Source organism: Lichenostomus cassidix, chromosome 1 (genome assembly GCF_008360975.1).
Source record: "Lichenostomus cassidix isolate B80296 chromosome 1, HeHo_3.0, whole genome shotgun sequence".
Classification (NCBI taxonomy): Eukaryota; Metazoa; Chordata; class Aves; order Passeriformes; family Meliphagidae; genus Lichenostomus; species Lichenostomus cassidix.
The window spans coordinates 62,308,902-62,325,058 of record NC_139479.1 but is presented as its reverse complement, the minus strand read 5'-3'; the positions used below and the strand labels follow the sequence as shown (position 1 = coordinate 62,325,058).

Sequence of the window (16,157 nt, the reverse complement as noted above, 5' to 3'; positions counted from 1 at the left end):
ATGCAGGTTTACCCTAGATTTGATGGCAAAACAAATAACAGCATGATGGTATCATTCATAAAGGATCCAGAGAGGTTTTGTGAGGGCATCAACATAAATACAACAAAACCTACTAACAAACGAGCAATAGTTGTAACTAGAAATAAAGAACTGGGGGCACTGCTGAAGAAAATTTTCATGCATTAAATCTGCTTAGGATTGGAAAAGAAAAGGTATATGAAATGCATAAAACATTGTTTTTCCTACAAATACTGTGAAATGAGAAAATTCTTTTGTGTCATATTTATAACTAACTTGTTACAGCCTATGCTACCATGTTTTGACTTTCAAGGGTTGAAGAAAAACAATGTTTGTGATGCTCCAATGTGAGGAGTGCCACATTCGACACAAACAAGGACATGCTACATTCGGGGCAGTCACAATACAAGCAGAGTGCAAACAGCAGTAGAGGAAAAGATCTCAGAGACAACAACTAACATGCTGAGTGTCCTGGCACATTCCTTGGTTCTTCCTTCTCAATGCACAGAAGGAAACTCATTCTGTTGCTGTAGTTTGGCATTTTAGTTCTCGAGGTATTCTCGAGCCCAATGTGTAGCTGTGCAGCAAATGCCCGCTCCCTACATTCCAAAACATCATCTCCTTCTCTTGATATCTGTTTTCTTGCTTTTGTCCTCGTTTCAGTCATTTATAGCATCACAGCAGGAGTTAAACCAAAGACACAATCAGATCAGGTTCTCAACAACAGGGGTAAGCAGCAGTGAGTACTGGGAGAGCTGGTTACAGCAGGAGACAATTCAGAGTTCCTTCTCTTCCAAGTATTTGTAGCAGCACTGCAGCAGGCAGAACAGAGATATGCCCCACCATTTTCTCCCTCAAAGTACTGGGAAGCTGCCATCACGGGAAGGGGAAACAGTCACACCCAGGTGATCTGCCTCTCAATGGTGATGAGAGAAAAAATCAGATACAGATGAAACATGCAAAGGATTCCTCATACCCCTCTCACTGGCATGTCACTTTCCTTCCTTTTCTCCTCTGAAACTAGATCTATTCTGAGGCACTTCTGATCTAGAGGCACAGCTAGAAGGCTGTGTTTAGGGTTTGTTTTTGTTTTACTTTTGCACTCACCTAATCTCCCTCTGCTTTTCTTTCTTTTACCCAATTTACTGCAAGTAAAAATATATATGGCAAATAGGATTAAAAGGTGAAAACAACAAACCTATAGGTCTAAACATTTTAAAAAGAAAATACACTGGTGGAGACTTTTGTATGCAAAATGAAACATTCAATATTCTCAAATCATGGTTTCATTTCATATTGAAAAATCTCAATTTCATTTTATATTGCAAAATCTCAGAAGAACCACTGTTCAGGTTTTTAAACTAGAACTCTGAAAATACCCATCCCATAATGAATATAATAAAATTGTAGTTTGAGTGCTGTTAAAGGTGATGCATTTCAAAATCATTAAGTTTTGTGTTTGAACAAGAAATTCTGCTTAGCACTAATTTTATTTAGCAACCCATTGTCCTCTGTTTTTAATTGTAACTGTCATCTTGAATACCCAATTCATACATTAATTCACAAGTAGTCACTGAGTCTTCTTCAATGCTTCAATGTTCTTATGCTCCTCTCCAACAGAAGAAAACCAAAAACTTGGAGAAAAGCACTTACTGAAAGTTTTAAACTTAAATCTATCATCTATTCAGTGCAATGAAAAATACCAGCAGCTATCCATTTAGTTCTCCTTTCAGGTATATTTTTCCAACACATATTATGAGTTTTGGTTTTGTTTTGAAGGGTTTTGTTTGTTTTTTTGAACTGGACTCTCTAGTCTACTTCTGATCTGAGTCTGATTTCTTTTTTGGCCCTGCTCTTTCTTCAAATTACTTTCATTTCATGTTGCTCTTTTGCCAAGCAATAAAAATAATCCTGTGCTCCTTAACCTTTACTCATCAATTATTATCTGTGTCCTTGCTTCATGAGAAAGAATCTCTGATTGTCCTTACACACAATTCCTCTAGATCTTTACAGCCCCTTGATAATTATCCACAAGTTCAGTAACATTTCCAGTTCTTCCATTTTTTTTTTGATACTAAGACACAGTTGAAAATATCCTTGAATTTAAATACCAGAAAGGAAATACAACATCATAAAAAAGGGCACAGAGTTTACAATACCCCTTTTGTTATACAGGGAAAACACCTACATGTAGTTTTTGCTCATTTGTATATAAAAATAGGAGTCAAAGCAATGGCTGTACCCATAGTTACAGGAAAAGAACTTCCTCCTTAACCCAAGCATAGATATTTATTGTCATTTTTGGGTGGATCCACTGACATATGATATAGGTAATATGTAGTTCCTGCCTAAGACTGTAGCTAATCAGCATGTATGATCAAATTCACTCCTAATGCCAGCTCAGTTTAATTTAACCAAGTTACACTGATACAAGGATAAGAGTATATTTATTAACATTTCAACGTTCAGCCCAACAAGACAATTATGTTAGTAAATCAGTTTGCAACATCTACACAAGTATTAGAGGTATAAACAGTTTTTCCATAGATTTCAAAAAGTTCTTTGGTCAAAACACAGAGCAAGTCAGAGACACACTATTCTGAAAATAAAGAAAATGAACAACCTAGAATGCCCCACCTAACTGCAGTAGGGAAGAACTTCAGGGTCTCATGGTGAATTACCTAAGAATAATAAAATCCTTGATGGGTGTACTGCATATGTTTTTTAAAAAGAACTGAAGTAATTTTACATAAGTCAAACCTCTTGATTCACATTTTTATCACTATTGCTTTGTCAACATCAGTAAAGACTAACTATTGAAAAAGTCAATCATTTTGATGTACTTACAGCTGAATTTTCTCATTTTCTCATGTGACCAACTATCCACAAAGCCTCAGTGCCATTAAGAAGTTTTGAGGAATATAGTGTTTGGTACTGCCAAAAAAACATAATTAAAAGAATGCATGTAAATTATACTAATTTTCTAATTAGAAATGCTTTATGATTGGTTCACATCTAAAGCACATGTGGGGGAAAAGCAGGACTTACATTATCCCAATAGGCAGGTTCCAGCACAATCAATGAGACAGTGACAGAATTCACAGTAAGGAGTCACAGTAGGGTCCTGATCTTGCAACTGAACTTTCACAAAAAGAACCCCACACTACTGCAGAATCTCCTGAATTTCAATAGGGCCCTACCCACACATAATCAATTACAGAGTCTGCCTATGTGGGAGTAACAACAGTGAGAACAGGACCTGTTCCTCCACACACCTGCAAAAATACCAAGATAAAAAAAAAATTAGTAACATGCAGCAAAACCTACTGATAGCCTGTTTTATTACAGCATTTAGCACATAATAAAGGAGTTCCATACATCTTTCAGTTGCATACTATTTATAGGAATTTTTAGCTCCTACTTTAAAGAATGTTGGCTTAAAATTGCTTATGAATTTTACATATAGTGACTGCACATTATGGAAGCTTTTACAGATATTACTTGAAATAAAATTTTTTAATCATAATTTTCTAAAAATTAGTTATCCTAGTTTCTTTGGTCTGTTGTGCAAGTAACTTTTTAGTGCTTCAACCTTGTTAAAATGTGTCCCACAACACCCATTTTAGGGACACAGCATAGGCCTGTGAGTTTATTGAGGTCTTCATGACTGTGAAAGTATCTGACCATATATAGTACTATCCAAGACCATGGTCTTCAAAAATACATAATAAAAAGCAGTTTAGAATTAGTCATTTTTAGACTAAAAAGTGGCAGCTTTTTAAAACAAAAAATCCTTATGAGAATTCCTTGCTAAGTTTAAGGACTTTGTGAACACCATTTAAAACAAAGGAAGCACACAACACAGCGTAAAACAAGAATACACCACCACTTTGCTGTTCACACAAAACTTAGCATTCATTATTTGACCTTACTCTTCTTATTAGAAACACATACATGTTGATTTTTAAAAGGAAAATGTTATAAATTACAATATTTTAACATATTATAACCATTTAAAAGCAGGTTGGCCATAGGTTCCATTAAGTAATATTTTACTGGTGACACTAGGCCATACTACTGGTGATAAAGGTTTTAAGAATACTACTGGTGATAAAGGTTTTAAGAACAAATAGATCCTAGAAACATTAAAAAAAACACATTTCTTCATTCCTTTAGTACAGATAGCACTGCAGAAATAACAATATTTAAAAACAAATAAACAAAATAGCTGGGACCAAATGAAAGGATTTGAGAATCTAACAGACAAACCAAAAGTTTCATAAAATGGAATGTAGTTTATCTGGGGGTTTTTTGGCAATGACTAATTGTTCTCTTGGCTTTGTTTTTATGAAAAAAAAACCCCATGAAAATTAGCAGAAAATGGAAAGGAGTATCACAGGTTTTTGTTCCTTGCTGCCAGGTTGATGGTTTTCAACTGGGCAGGAGGACAAACAAAAAAGTTGACGTTTCAAGACAGTTACCTTATGACACTAAACTGGAAGTGTTTCTTCTCATGTTACTTCTTTCAAATCTTACATTTCATATGCATGACTCTTAGGCATCTGCTATTCTGAGCAATTCAACTTTTTCTAAAGAACATGTTACAGCACTAAATTCTGTTTAAAGAGTGTTGTGTCTTGATCCCTGTCTAACATTACACAGAAAATTTAAAAATATCAGACATACACCAAGTTAGTGCCTGTACTACCTGAGCCGTTACAGTGAGTGACACAGCACTTCTGGCAAGTGTAATCTGCCCATTTCTCACTGACTGAGATGAATGGACAGACAAGACCCTTCAGTACAATTTTGGTGACAAAATCATGCAGCTACAGATTTAGCATTTCCCAAGTTGTAATGCAGTGTGATCCTGTAACTTGACGCAGCCTGATCCTAATATTGTTTTCTGTCCCTGTATCTAGCTCCACATCTTTGTTCACAAAGGATGTTAATTGGAATACAATGCATATTTTCTGCACTGTTCCAAGAGTGTAGGTTGTAGGATGGGTCAGGGACACATAGCTGCAGTCTAAATTACAGTCAGTTTCTGGAGAGAGCTGAAAACACAGTTTTATGGTTTTGACAGCCTAAGGAATAGCTCAGAGCTAACATCCAAACAACCAAAGAAATTAAATACTGAAGCTGTCTCAACAGTTCCCTTCTCTGACATGGACAGGAAAAACATGTTTCTAATCCAGGTATAGAAAATACCATAACATGGAATGATTCACAAGTGGTTTGGGAGACTAGAAGGCTCTGGCAAAATTAAGTTTTTTTCATGACTAGCAGAAGTAATAAAGTCTAGCTACCTATCAGCATGCTTATAGGTGCCACTGACACACTTGTGCCAAAGCTAGCCTGGCTGTTTTCCCATTCTCTTCTAAACAGATTTCTCTGTTAAGTTCCAGCTTCTGATGTTTAGGAGAAGAAGAAGCAGCTCACATTGTGGCTAGGTCTGAGCTACACGTGTTGACTGGCAGACCAACCGAGCATGCTGACCTGCAAGGCAACAGGTTGAAGAGAACAGAAAATTTCTGAGTCTGTGCTGCAGCTTTTTTTACCCCGGGGGCACTAATTTGAGTCCCTTCTCTACTAACAGCTGCTAAATTTCATTCAAATTGCAGAAACTTGACTTTGTGACCTCTACCTCTATATCAAATGCAGCTGAAATTAAGCAGTAGATTTGAAAGTTATTAGGAGATAAACACAGTCCTATATATCTTGTTTTGCCCAGAAAGTAGGCATGAAAGCACTGCAGCATAATCACTGTGAAAAATAATGATTTTTATGTCACTCATTGTTTTCATTTAGGAGTTACACCACAAAGTCAGATACAGCAGAACACAATTGTTCTGTGGTGATAGCATAAACAAATCCAGAAAATGTAGAGACTGTTTTAATAAAACTGGCTTAATTTTGCCAGGGTGAACAGGGCTCTCAATACAGGTCACTTCATACAGGTGAAAAATTAACAGAAGTACAATATTACTTTTTTTTTAAAACTTACCATGACTATAATAGACTGCCCTTCACGGAGACCCCTGCTTCTCTTCCAACTCCATGCTGTCTTTCCTAAGGCTTAAGAAAAGTTCAGTGATACACAATTTAATAAAACAGCAGCATCAAGTCTAATCAGTCTATTCAGTATACCTGGACTTTTTTGGATTTCTAAGTTGCATTGTTTTTTTGGTTTATTTTTTTTTAAAAGCATAGCGATTTTTAAACCATCACTTTAAAAGCCTGATCTTACTGCCTGGATGCTGACCCCAATATCCTAAATTAGGGAATAGTTTTTAATGATATGTAAAACCCAGTTCCTTTTCTATAAATAGCATCCACAATGCTCTGTTTACCATTTCTATTGATATATCACTAAATTTTTAACTTGTGTATTTCTCACTAAAAAGACATACTTGAAATCAGAGGGTTTTCTTTGCTGCTCGATTCTGGAAACAGATGAAAGAAGGAAAGAAATTGAAAAAGTATAATGACCTCTCTAAAATTCCAATAAAAAGGAAGAGAGACAAAGAATAATCAGTGTGGAAAAGTTAATAGAAAACTGGACATTGGAGGGAATGTTAGCAGGACAGGACTGGTATAAGAAGAGTCAGGGAAGTGAAAGTGATGCAACCGAAAGGGGATGGAACAAAAGAAACGAAGTTACATTCTGAGCAGGGCAATGAAAACAAGCTTTTCAAAACTGTTTGGCGTTGACCTATCTCTTCTTCTGTTGAAGTAAAAGAATTACATCAATTCAAAAAATGGCTTACAAAACCTAAAAACCATTTAACTTTAAGCATTTGGAGTATCTAAACTCTGCTCAGCTAAACAACTAAAGAAGCGCCTAAATTTGAAAATCAATTTACATCCTATTGTTATCTTTCTCTAGGTCTGTAGTATCAAAAACTCATCCAAAACTGAGCCCCAGCTCCTTACCCTAATAACACTCAGACTCATACTTTGGTGCTAGTCGGGATTCAGCCCTTTGGTTACCAGATAGGCAAAGTCAAATACAAGATGCAGGGGACTAACGTGGATTCAGACTCTACTCTCAAGAGCCATACTCACACTAGTACTTTTACTTAAGTGCAAGATCAATTCTTTGACAAAGAGAATGCAAATAGTTAGGTGCTCAAAGTTAATTCAAGAATCAGCTCTGTAAAAGAACACTAAAGAAAAAATGGCTGAGAAAGAACAAAGAAACAGATTGTTGAATCCGTATTAAAAATAAATGACCTCTGGGCTACAGCTCAATGCACACTGCCTGAAAACTGCTGCTTCTTTCTGGTTTCAGTATTAAACCCGGTTTTTAAAAAATGAAATGGTAAAGAACCCTGGCAAAGGTTAAATAAGTTTCCTGGTTGATAACAGTACTAAAGTAATTCTTAACACACAGCATAGTTCAGATATTGGCATAAAGGGCTCAGCATCTCTCTTGGCTCTTTAAAACACATTTGTGCTTCCAAACCCAGTTTGGTAAACAGCTGGGACAGGGTTAATATCCCGTATTCCAAGAGGATAAACTGTGAAAATCATAAGCCACTAATAGGGTTGTGTCCCTTTTACTCCTTAGTCCACAATACAGTTACTAAAGGAAAACAGAAACTGAGTCATTTGTTGAAATACTAAAAAAAGTCTGGGGCATCTCTCAGAATTCTCTGAACTTCTGGTCACTGTGATCCGTCTCCTGAGCTATGGATCATTCTGTGCACCAATATTTTAAACTGCCACCTATCTAAATTACCAGGAAGCCAACATCAACACTTAACAACTATATTCTTACACATGCAAGCCCCTGCTACTAATATTCCATCTTTTATTTAGAGCTGTAAAAGAAAGGAAATTCCTTGTTTTTAAGATTTATGCTTAATAAATCCATACATATAAAAATCGTTACCTAATGATTCTTATTAGTATGATTAAAGACCTGGTTAAGGCAGTGAGTTAAAGAGAGAATTAGTTTTTTGTATATTCAGTCACCTTTTCACAAAATGGCTAAACAAAATAACATTTTGTTCTTCTCAGGAGAATTATGAGCACTACTAAAATTTTATAAATGTTGTGAAGCTCAGAGTTCAAAATTTCCCAGAAACTGGGAAACTAGAGAAGCAAATTAACAACTTGCATCAGTCTTAAAAGAAACAAATTGTACAGCAAAAGAGCAAACAAACTGATACTAGCTAAAAACACTTCCAGATCCTCCACTTCTGCATTCATTCCAGTAGCATTTCATTAGTTGCAGGCATACATATCTTCAAAATTTAAGCTTCAGTATTTCAAACAGTTTCACATATCCTGAACTTCACTCTTCTTAGTGCTACTGATAAAACTATTCATGTGAACAGAGTTAAGCACATACACAGGACTAAGGTTAAAGAGTGTAACAAAGAAATTAGCCAATGAATTCAGTGTATCACTAACAATTGTTTTTGAAGTTGAGGATAGTGAGGAAGAAAGCAAAGCTTGAAACATTAATAGCTGAAATATGGTGTGTGGAGGAGAAACTAGGTTACGGTCCCAGAAATTACCCTACAAAAATCTAACTTCAATACCCATAAAATAACAGAATCGGTGCTAGGCAGGGAAAAATAATAGAGCATCCCTAACTTAATAGTCATGATAACCACACTTTTTTCTCACCATTTGATAAGTCTTCTTCAGCTCAAGGTTGAAGTTCATGGGTGCTGTGGAGAAGATCACTTGGCAACTGTTCTGCTGTAATCAATGAATGAATAAAGAACGGGCTTCAGTTTTCACAGACACCAAGCCAGAACTTTTCACAACCATAAATCCAAAAAAATACTAAAATATTTAGAAGTTGCAGTTAGACCATTTAAGCAAAACTTTACCACAAAACCTAAGTTTAATACCAAATCCTTTCTTAAATCCTCAGGGATATATTCATTATTTTGAGTGAGGCCTATAGATATGTTGGAGTCAATACTATGAGATGTTAACAAAATATAAAAATCCAACCTTTTGATGGCTACACCACGAGTCTTTATACTACACTGAGCATTTTAGTGGCACAAAAACAAATCTAAATTGAAGGTTTGCTATTGAAAAATCAGGAGGTAAAAGAAAAAAAAAAGCTAATTTTATTTTTCATGTGGAAGTTCATAGGAAATCTAAAAAAGTATATACATGTCCTAAGACAGCACACACTTCTTGCTGTCCTTACAGTCTATAGAAGCACCCCTAGATCAGGTTTATTCTGGCATATTCAAAACTCTCTTTTCATTGTACAATAGTAAATGCTGTCCACTTTAGTCCTTCCTAGATTATGACCTCTATCATTGCTAGCGGACTAAAATTGCAGAAGCAATGAATTCCAAATCCTGTATTTGACAGGGTAAATTAGAGACTGAATGGCTACAGCAGAAAGTAAAATACACATGAAGGAGGATGTCCAACTACAATTACTAGGTTATTAAACTAAAACTTTAAACTTCAAGTGATATGAAATTTACAGCGGAGGCCTGAAGGGAGGCTTAGATTAACCTGTAACAGGGATCTAGAAGGCCGGATGAGCATCAGGGGCAAGGCAGGGCTCAAATTAGAAAAATAAGTAGAAAAAAAATTCAAATTCCTACTGGCTGTACGTCCATATAAAATACAAACACTGAATACCAAAACAATACATAGGTGTGCATTTATTACAATTATGTGGGTATACCTTAGTGCCCCCCAATTGGTCTAACTTACCCAGGAACTGATCCAGATGAAATAGAATAGTATGCAAGAACGCAGGCAAGCCAAAGAATCTAACTAAAAAGTTACACAGTAATGACACAATGCCAGTTTTCATTACAACAAATTCCTCTAATCCTCATAGTTGTAAAATAAATCTTTAAAAGACATAGCAAGGTAATTTGTAAAGTAATGCATGCCTGAGCCAGAAGACAGCCTCCAGCTTTCTAAGCATCCTTAGCTATGGGCTTCTGTGTCATTTCAGCAGACAAGTACCTCGCTTTGGTTTTTCTAACTCTCAACTGGATGTAAGCAATCCCGTATGTCCAAGCATGAAGTCTGCTGCATATAGGAAACTCCAAGTACAGGAAGCTGGGGGCATGTCATCTCAGCAATGTGGGTTGTTATAAGCCCCTCTTTAAACTCATTTTCTCTAGACTTTTAATTTACAAATTCAGGGTCTCAAGATCCTCCAGGGCATAAATCCAGGATTCCTAAAGAAGTGCCTTCTAGGCTAGTTGTCAACAGTTTCCCTTGTCTGACTTAAATGCACCTATCAAGAAGTGGGAGAAAAAGTTGTAATTTCTAGAGACAGAAATTTTTCAGGGCTGGTGAAAGTCTAAGAAATGAGATTGCCTAAGAGCTAAAGGCCATCAGAAACCTAACTGCACCTTGCTTGAAGAACAAAACACATTACTTCAGCCTTACCTCACTAACATAAAGACATCATGTGTATGGAAGAAAAGACAGATACAATAAACTGAAAACACTCAATTGCACATGCTCCTTCCCTTGGCAACAAGAGAACAGATAATATGACAAATGCTGGTCGTGTCACTTATTACGGTATGAGGAGATTCTCTGACAATTTAATGGCACTCTCTGAGGAGAAGAACCTGTAATGCAGGACAGGCACTACGAGGAGGTGTTCAGATAGTGTTGTAAAGAGAACTGCATGAGGAAAGGAGTCCATTATAGAAACTGCAGCTTAACCTCATATCTGCTACCACGGGTAAGCAGATAAGACGTCCACCACTCTGATGAGTCCAAGTTGTTTGGAGTGGAAATTTGATCTAAAGAATTGACATCACCTTTGGTGAGGCTAAAAATCCCTTTCTTTTCCTTCTGTCCTCAGCTGTGTTCCTGCTGTAACTTTTTGGCTTCCCTAGTCACTGAGGAAACAAGCTGATGATCTCCCAGATGCTACAGCCAAAGAATGCAATAGCCACCTCGTCTTACATGGATTTTTACACTACAGCAATTGCCTTTCTCACTTGTTCTGATTCACAGTTAAATATTTACCCATTCTGATCCTCAAATTATTATAATTGTGCATTATTTAACAGATATGCATAGAAGGTGTAAACTAAGACTACTACATTAGGTTTAAGCTTTGTGCAGTCCTAAGTCAGTCTGACAATGATTGTGTAATATCACTATCAGCGTCTTAAGTCTGAAATACAAAAGCATAATAAGGAAGAGAACTACTAAGTGCACTTACACATAATAATATACATTTCAGTCTGTGCAAAACTGGGGCCTATGGGCATTAGGAATGGAACCTAAGAGCAAGTACCAGATTTTAGGGGATGTAAAAATTTCACTTTCATTAAAAATCGTAATGAAATCATAGGAATTACATCTGAAAGGACAATAGTGCCCTATTCATACTAGAGAACACCACGTATCATAGAAACAGTGTATCACAGAATATTGACATACTATCATTTACATCTTATTTTTATGTTAGGGTTGGAAAAATGGGTGAAAAATAACAACTAGAATTATTTTAGGGCAACACTATACATAATCTAAGTACAGAGAAGTGGTATCAGCAACATAATTTTATCAGCAATATAATTTTATATTTCTCTTTACTGTTTTCACTGCTATTTGTACCGCAAAGTTTTCTTTTCAAAGGCTCAAACTTCAGGAAAAAAAAAATTAGAAAATATGTACTATCATTCTTTTCAGTTGAAAGGCACACTTTTTGAAAATTTTGCTCAAGGTAATTTTAATAAAAACAGAGCAAAAAAGTAAATATACTGCAAATCCTTTATATTTCCTCCTTTTTAATAGAATGCCTTTATGATCTGAAGTTTTGTCATCTGGCTTATTTTACTGAGAAACTGGTTTAAAAAAATTAGGAATCAGTTTCTTTAGCAGTACCAAACTTCAAATCCGAGGAAAACATAATAACAAAAATGCATAATATTAGCTATTTGATTACTTACATGTTGTCTTGCACTACTTTTTTCCTTAAGGAGCTCCAGAATTACATACTTTCTGAGCAGCAGTAGTTTTTGTAGCCATGATGGTCTAAGCTTTTTGAGCCCAAAAGCTTGGTGTTTTGTACTGTGGCAGTTGGTTTAAAAAAAAAAAAAAAAAAAAAAAGGGAGAGAGAGCGCGAGAGAAATTACCTCTCCTTTTCAAAACTTGTTCTGCTAACATTTTCTCAGTGCAGCTCTAGCAGGGAGCAGTGGAATCATGAAAAGCATTAGGCCCTGAGCCTGCTAGCGTTCGTCTGCCAGCAGTCCAATCGAGTTCAAGAGGACTTGCTCACAGACGTGAAGATTTTGAAAGTCAGTGGGAACAGAGCTCCCAGACTCTCATTATGTACTTTTGAAAAATATTCCCCAAAGTCATGGGAACAACAGTTTGCAGGTCTGAGGCCTCTGCTTTCCTTTCCCTTTCTAGAAAGCGCATCAGAGTAGGAAAAAGCCCCAAAACGCTGAAGGCAGAAAGCCCGAGGAGCGGCTGGCAGGGATGCGCTGGGTCTCCCAGACGAGGCAGGGTCCGCGGAGCGCCCAGGCAAGGACCCTTCAGCAGGCACAAGTCAAGTGCAGGCAGCGAGCGGTTCGGGCGGCACTGTAGCCTGCCTTCCCCCCGCGGCTTTCGGCAGCTCGCTAACCTCCATCTCGGCTTCCCCATCCCTGAAACGCGGGTGCACTAACCCGGCCATCAGGTACCTTACGATCAGTCACAGCTTGGGGCGGAGGGGAGGATGCGGCGTGAAAATGAAAGTTCGCGTTCTCCCCGAGCGCTCTGCGCGCAGCCGAGGCGGGAGCGCTGCCCGAGTCGAACCTCGCTCCATCAAGTCCCTCCGAGAGGGCTTTTTGCCTTTTTTCTTTTTGGTGTGGGTTTTTTTTTTCTGTTGGTTTGGTGGTTTTGCTTTTTTTTTTTTTCCCCCAATGCCCAGTGTAGCGCACTCCGGGCCCGCTGTGCCCCGAGCTGAGCCCGCACGGTCCCGCTCCGCCGTTCGGGGGCTGTTCGCAAGCCCAGGCGGGGGGCGGCAGGGGGGCCGCCCCCGGGGCGCTGCCGCCCGGAGCCGGTGCGGCGGCAGGAGGGGGATGGGGAGCGGCGGCTGCCAGGCGGGATCGGGATCAGGATCGGGCCCGCGCGCTGCGGGCAAGCGCCGAGCGCTCCGAGCCCTGCTCCGGCTGCGGCGAAGTGCGCGGCTGTGGGGGGACAGGGGGGGTCAGGCTGCAACCTGAGCGCAGCGGGAGCCGCGGGGGTCCTTGCAGGCGCGGGGGGGCGCGGGGGGGAGGCGCTGTTCATATTTTCCTCAGGTCCTCTTGGCGCACATCCCCCTCCCCCAGCCGGGCTTCCTTTCCCCACCTTCCCAAAATCCGCTGTCGTACCCCCCATCCACCCCCCTCCCTTCCACCGGCGCCTTTACCTTGACAAGTTCGCGGGGCCAGCGGAGGTCTCGCTCCCCCCCCCCCCCCTTCTCTCTCTCGCTCCCTCTCTCCCACACACATCTCTAACGCGCCACCTCTCCCCCGCGGGCCCGGGCTCCGGGTGACATTTCTCTCTCTCCCTCTCTCTCTCTCTCTCCCTCCCTCCCTGCTTCCCTCTCCCCCCCCCACCCCCCCTTTCCCCATTAGCGGCGGTTGGGTCGGGAGCGCGCGCTGAGCGGGGAGGGCGTGGAGCGCGCGCGCGGGCGGCGGGAGCGGGGGGGAGGGGCGGCATTGACAGCGAGCGCCGTGTCCGTGCGGCGCTGCCGCCTCAGCCCCCGCGCGCCCCCCCCCGTTCCCGGCATGCCCCGGGGCGGCGGGGCTGGCGCTAACGAATTTGAATGAAGAGCCCTCCGCTCTTTCGGCGCCATTTTCGAGTGATGCCCGATCGCATCGCTGCTGCCGCCGCCGCGGGGGAGGCGCGGGGGCCGCCCGCCCTCCCGCCCCGCGAAACTCACCTCCCTTCCCCTCCGCTACCCCGCTTCCACCCTCGCCGCCGCGCTTCGGAGCGGGTGCCGCCGCTGCCGCCGCCGGCACAGGCGGTAAGAGCCGGAGGGAGCGGGCGCGGCTGGGGCAGAGGGAGCTGGGCGGGCGGGCGGGCGGGGGAAGCGCGTCTTCGGAAAACGGGGGCAACCTGCACCCCGCCGCCGGGAAAAGTCACCTCGGGAGCCCAGCGGGCAGCGGGCGGGAGGCTCCGGGAGGCGGCGGCAGGTCCTGGGCGCATCTGTCACTCGCTTCCCTGAGCCTCAGCGGGCGGGAGCGGCCGTCTCCTCCGGCAGGTAACCCCGCTCGCTCCCCCAGGGCGGCACCGCGCCCGGGCGGGGATCCCGGGAGCCCCGCTTGCACCCGGCCCGGGGAGAGCAGCGCGGAGGCGGGCGGGGGGCGGGCGGGAGCCGCGGGACAGCCGGAGCTGCAGAGGGTCCCGGTGCCCCGCGCTCCCGGGACATGACAGGACGGTCTTCCTCTCATCTCCCCTCCGCTCCCTACCCACCCCCCCGCCAGCGGATCCCTCCCTCCCGCCTTCTCCCCCGCCTCTCCGCCGTGGAAATTTCGGGGCAGCGCCCGGGACACGGAGGCTCCTGCTTCCCGGCTCTGCAGCAGCAGCAGCAGCAGCCAGGATGACTTCCCCACTTACATGCACATCTCCCTTTCTCGCCCGCCGCCCCCAATCCCCCCCACCCCCCGCCTCCTCCTTCCTCTCTCCCCGTGTTTTCGTAAGCTGGATTAATGCCCCTTCGCTCTTTCTCTTCCCCTTCCCTTCTCCCCCCGCACCCCCCACCCCCCCCAAAAAAAATAGAGGGCAACCTTCGGGGTTTTTTTCCTCCGTTTGTTTCCTCTCCATGTTAGCAGATTAACTTCTCCGTTTAAGCGCTTTCTCCACCTCCCACTTGATTTCCCGTGTCGCGATATGGAGCCGCCTTTTGCAGGAACCCGGGTGACGGTCGTGCTGCCACATGCTGTCACATTTATCATCTCTGTCCCTTTGGGTATTAACAAAGTGCTCTTCATCCCCTATTGCACAGGGCTATTTTTCCCCCCTCGTAGCGTTAAAACGCGAGTTTCCTTCCTGGACTCGAGGGGGGGAAACATAATCCGAGACCATTTGAATCGTGCCAGCTATTTGTAGGTGTTTTTCCTCTCCTCCCACACACCCCAAAACCGAGTAAATACCCTCCCCATAGATAGCCCAGCCTAATACTGTGATCAGAGCTGGCCATTCACCTCCTCTTCTCCGCCTACAAAATTCTCTGTCTCTGTCACCCGGGTCGCTATTTGTCATTGGCTTAGCTATTTTTTGGTGGTTGTTTCTATGTCATTTCTCGGTGGCCAGCAGCTCTCGGTCTCTCGTAGCTGTATGAACGCGATCGTGCTTATTGTGATAGGCGCCGAGATCTCTCTCGCAGCCCGAGCGCTGGGCGATTCCCCCGCCGCGCACACACACACACACACACACACACACATACACACACACATAATATGTGACACGGTGCCTTTTTCTCCACGACGCCGTTTAACCCCCTCGGGGCCGGCTTTAGCGTGGGCGCTCGCGTTTCGGAGTTGCGCACACAGGCTCACAAGGCATCTTTTTGTGGCGGGAGCGCCGGCGGGGACAGCACCGTGCGGCGGGGCAGGGAGGGAGCTCGGGCGCTGCCAGGCCAGCGGGCTCCTTCCCAGCCACAATTTCTAAGCGTTACTTTTTATTCCTCTTCCTACTTCCCTCTTCACTTTCGGCCGCCCGACCTTTTATTTTTTTTATCATTATTATTTTTAATTTTTTTTCCGGGGGCAGGAAGGCGTATGGATATTTTCCCCGATGCCGTGTGAGCGGCGGGCGCCCGGGGCTGCCGTCGAGCTGGCGGGCGCGCAGGATGCGCAGCGAATGCAGCATCGGGCCCCCCGTTAAGGCGCCCGTTCCGCGGAGGCTGGACCGCCTGCTGCCCCCCCTGGCTGCCTGCGGGGACGCGGGGCTGGGAGGTTGGACCGGGTCACAGCCTTTCCCCGCTCCTCTTCCTCCTCCCCACACGCTGCCCCCCCCGTCCCCCCGCCGCCCCCCCGCGCATCCCTCCGCCAAAAGCGTTCAAAGCCAGGAGCGGCCGCCTTGCGCTCAGCACCCCGGCCACCGAAAACAACGAGTTAACCCGGGGACGTAGGAGGGACCTAGAGAAGAGTTGGGGTGCAGAAGTGCTGTACAAAAGATTTCTGTGTACATGG

At 43.0% G+C, this 16,157-nt stretch overlaps 1 protein-coding gene and 1 long non-coding RNA gene across 18 annotated transcripts in view; one reads left to right on the top strand and one right to left on the bottom strand.

Annotated features, from left to right (window-relative positions):
• Positions 1–13,564, bottom strand: part of LOC146444756 (uncharacterized) — a 58,799-nt gene extending 45,235 nt beyond the window's left edge. For 4 of the 15 annotated variants that reach the window (XR_014852211.1, XR_014852213.1, XR_014852214.1 and 1 more), the window contains exons 1-6: positions 13,388–13,564; positions 11,943–12,063; positions 8,659–8,733; positions 6,026–6,096; positions 3,067–3,293; positions 2,866–2,952 (exon numbers count right to left, since the gene is read on the bottom strand). The gene's annotated coding sequence lies outside the window, so the exon portion shown is untranslated. Of the gene's footprint in view, positions 1–2,865; positions 2,953–3,066; positions 3,294–6,025; positions 6,097–8,658; positions 8,734–11,942; positions 12,064–13,387 lie in introns of those variants that run through there. The other 11 variants (XR_014852215.1, XR_014852217.1, XR_014852218.1 and 8 more) reach the window with 6 other exon arrangements.
• The window catches only part of LOC146444755 (uncharacterized), a 75,069-nt gene that overhangs the window by 36,656 nt on the left and 22,256 nt on the right, over positions 1–16,157 (top strand). For all 3 annotated transcript variants that reach the window (XR_014852236.1, XR_014852235.1, XR_014852237.1), the window contains exon 3: positions 10,844–12,673. This is a non-coding gene — a long non-coding RNA (uncharacterized LOC146444755). The remainder of the gene's footprint in view (positions 1–10,843; positions 12,674–16,157) is intronic.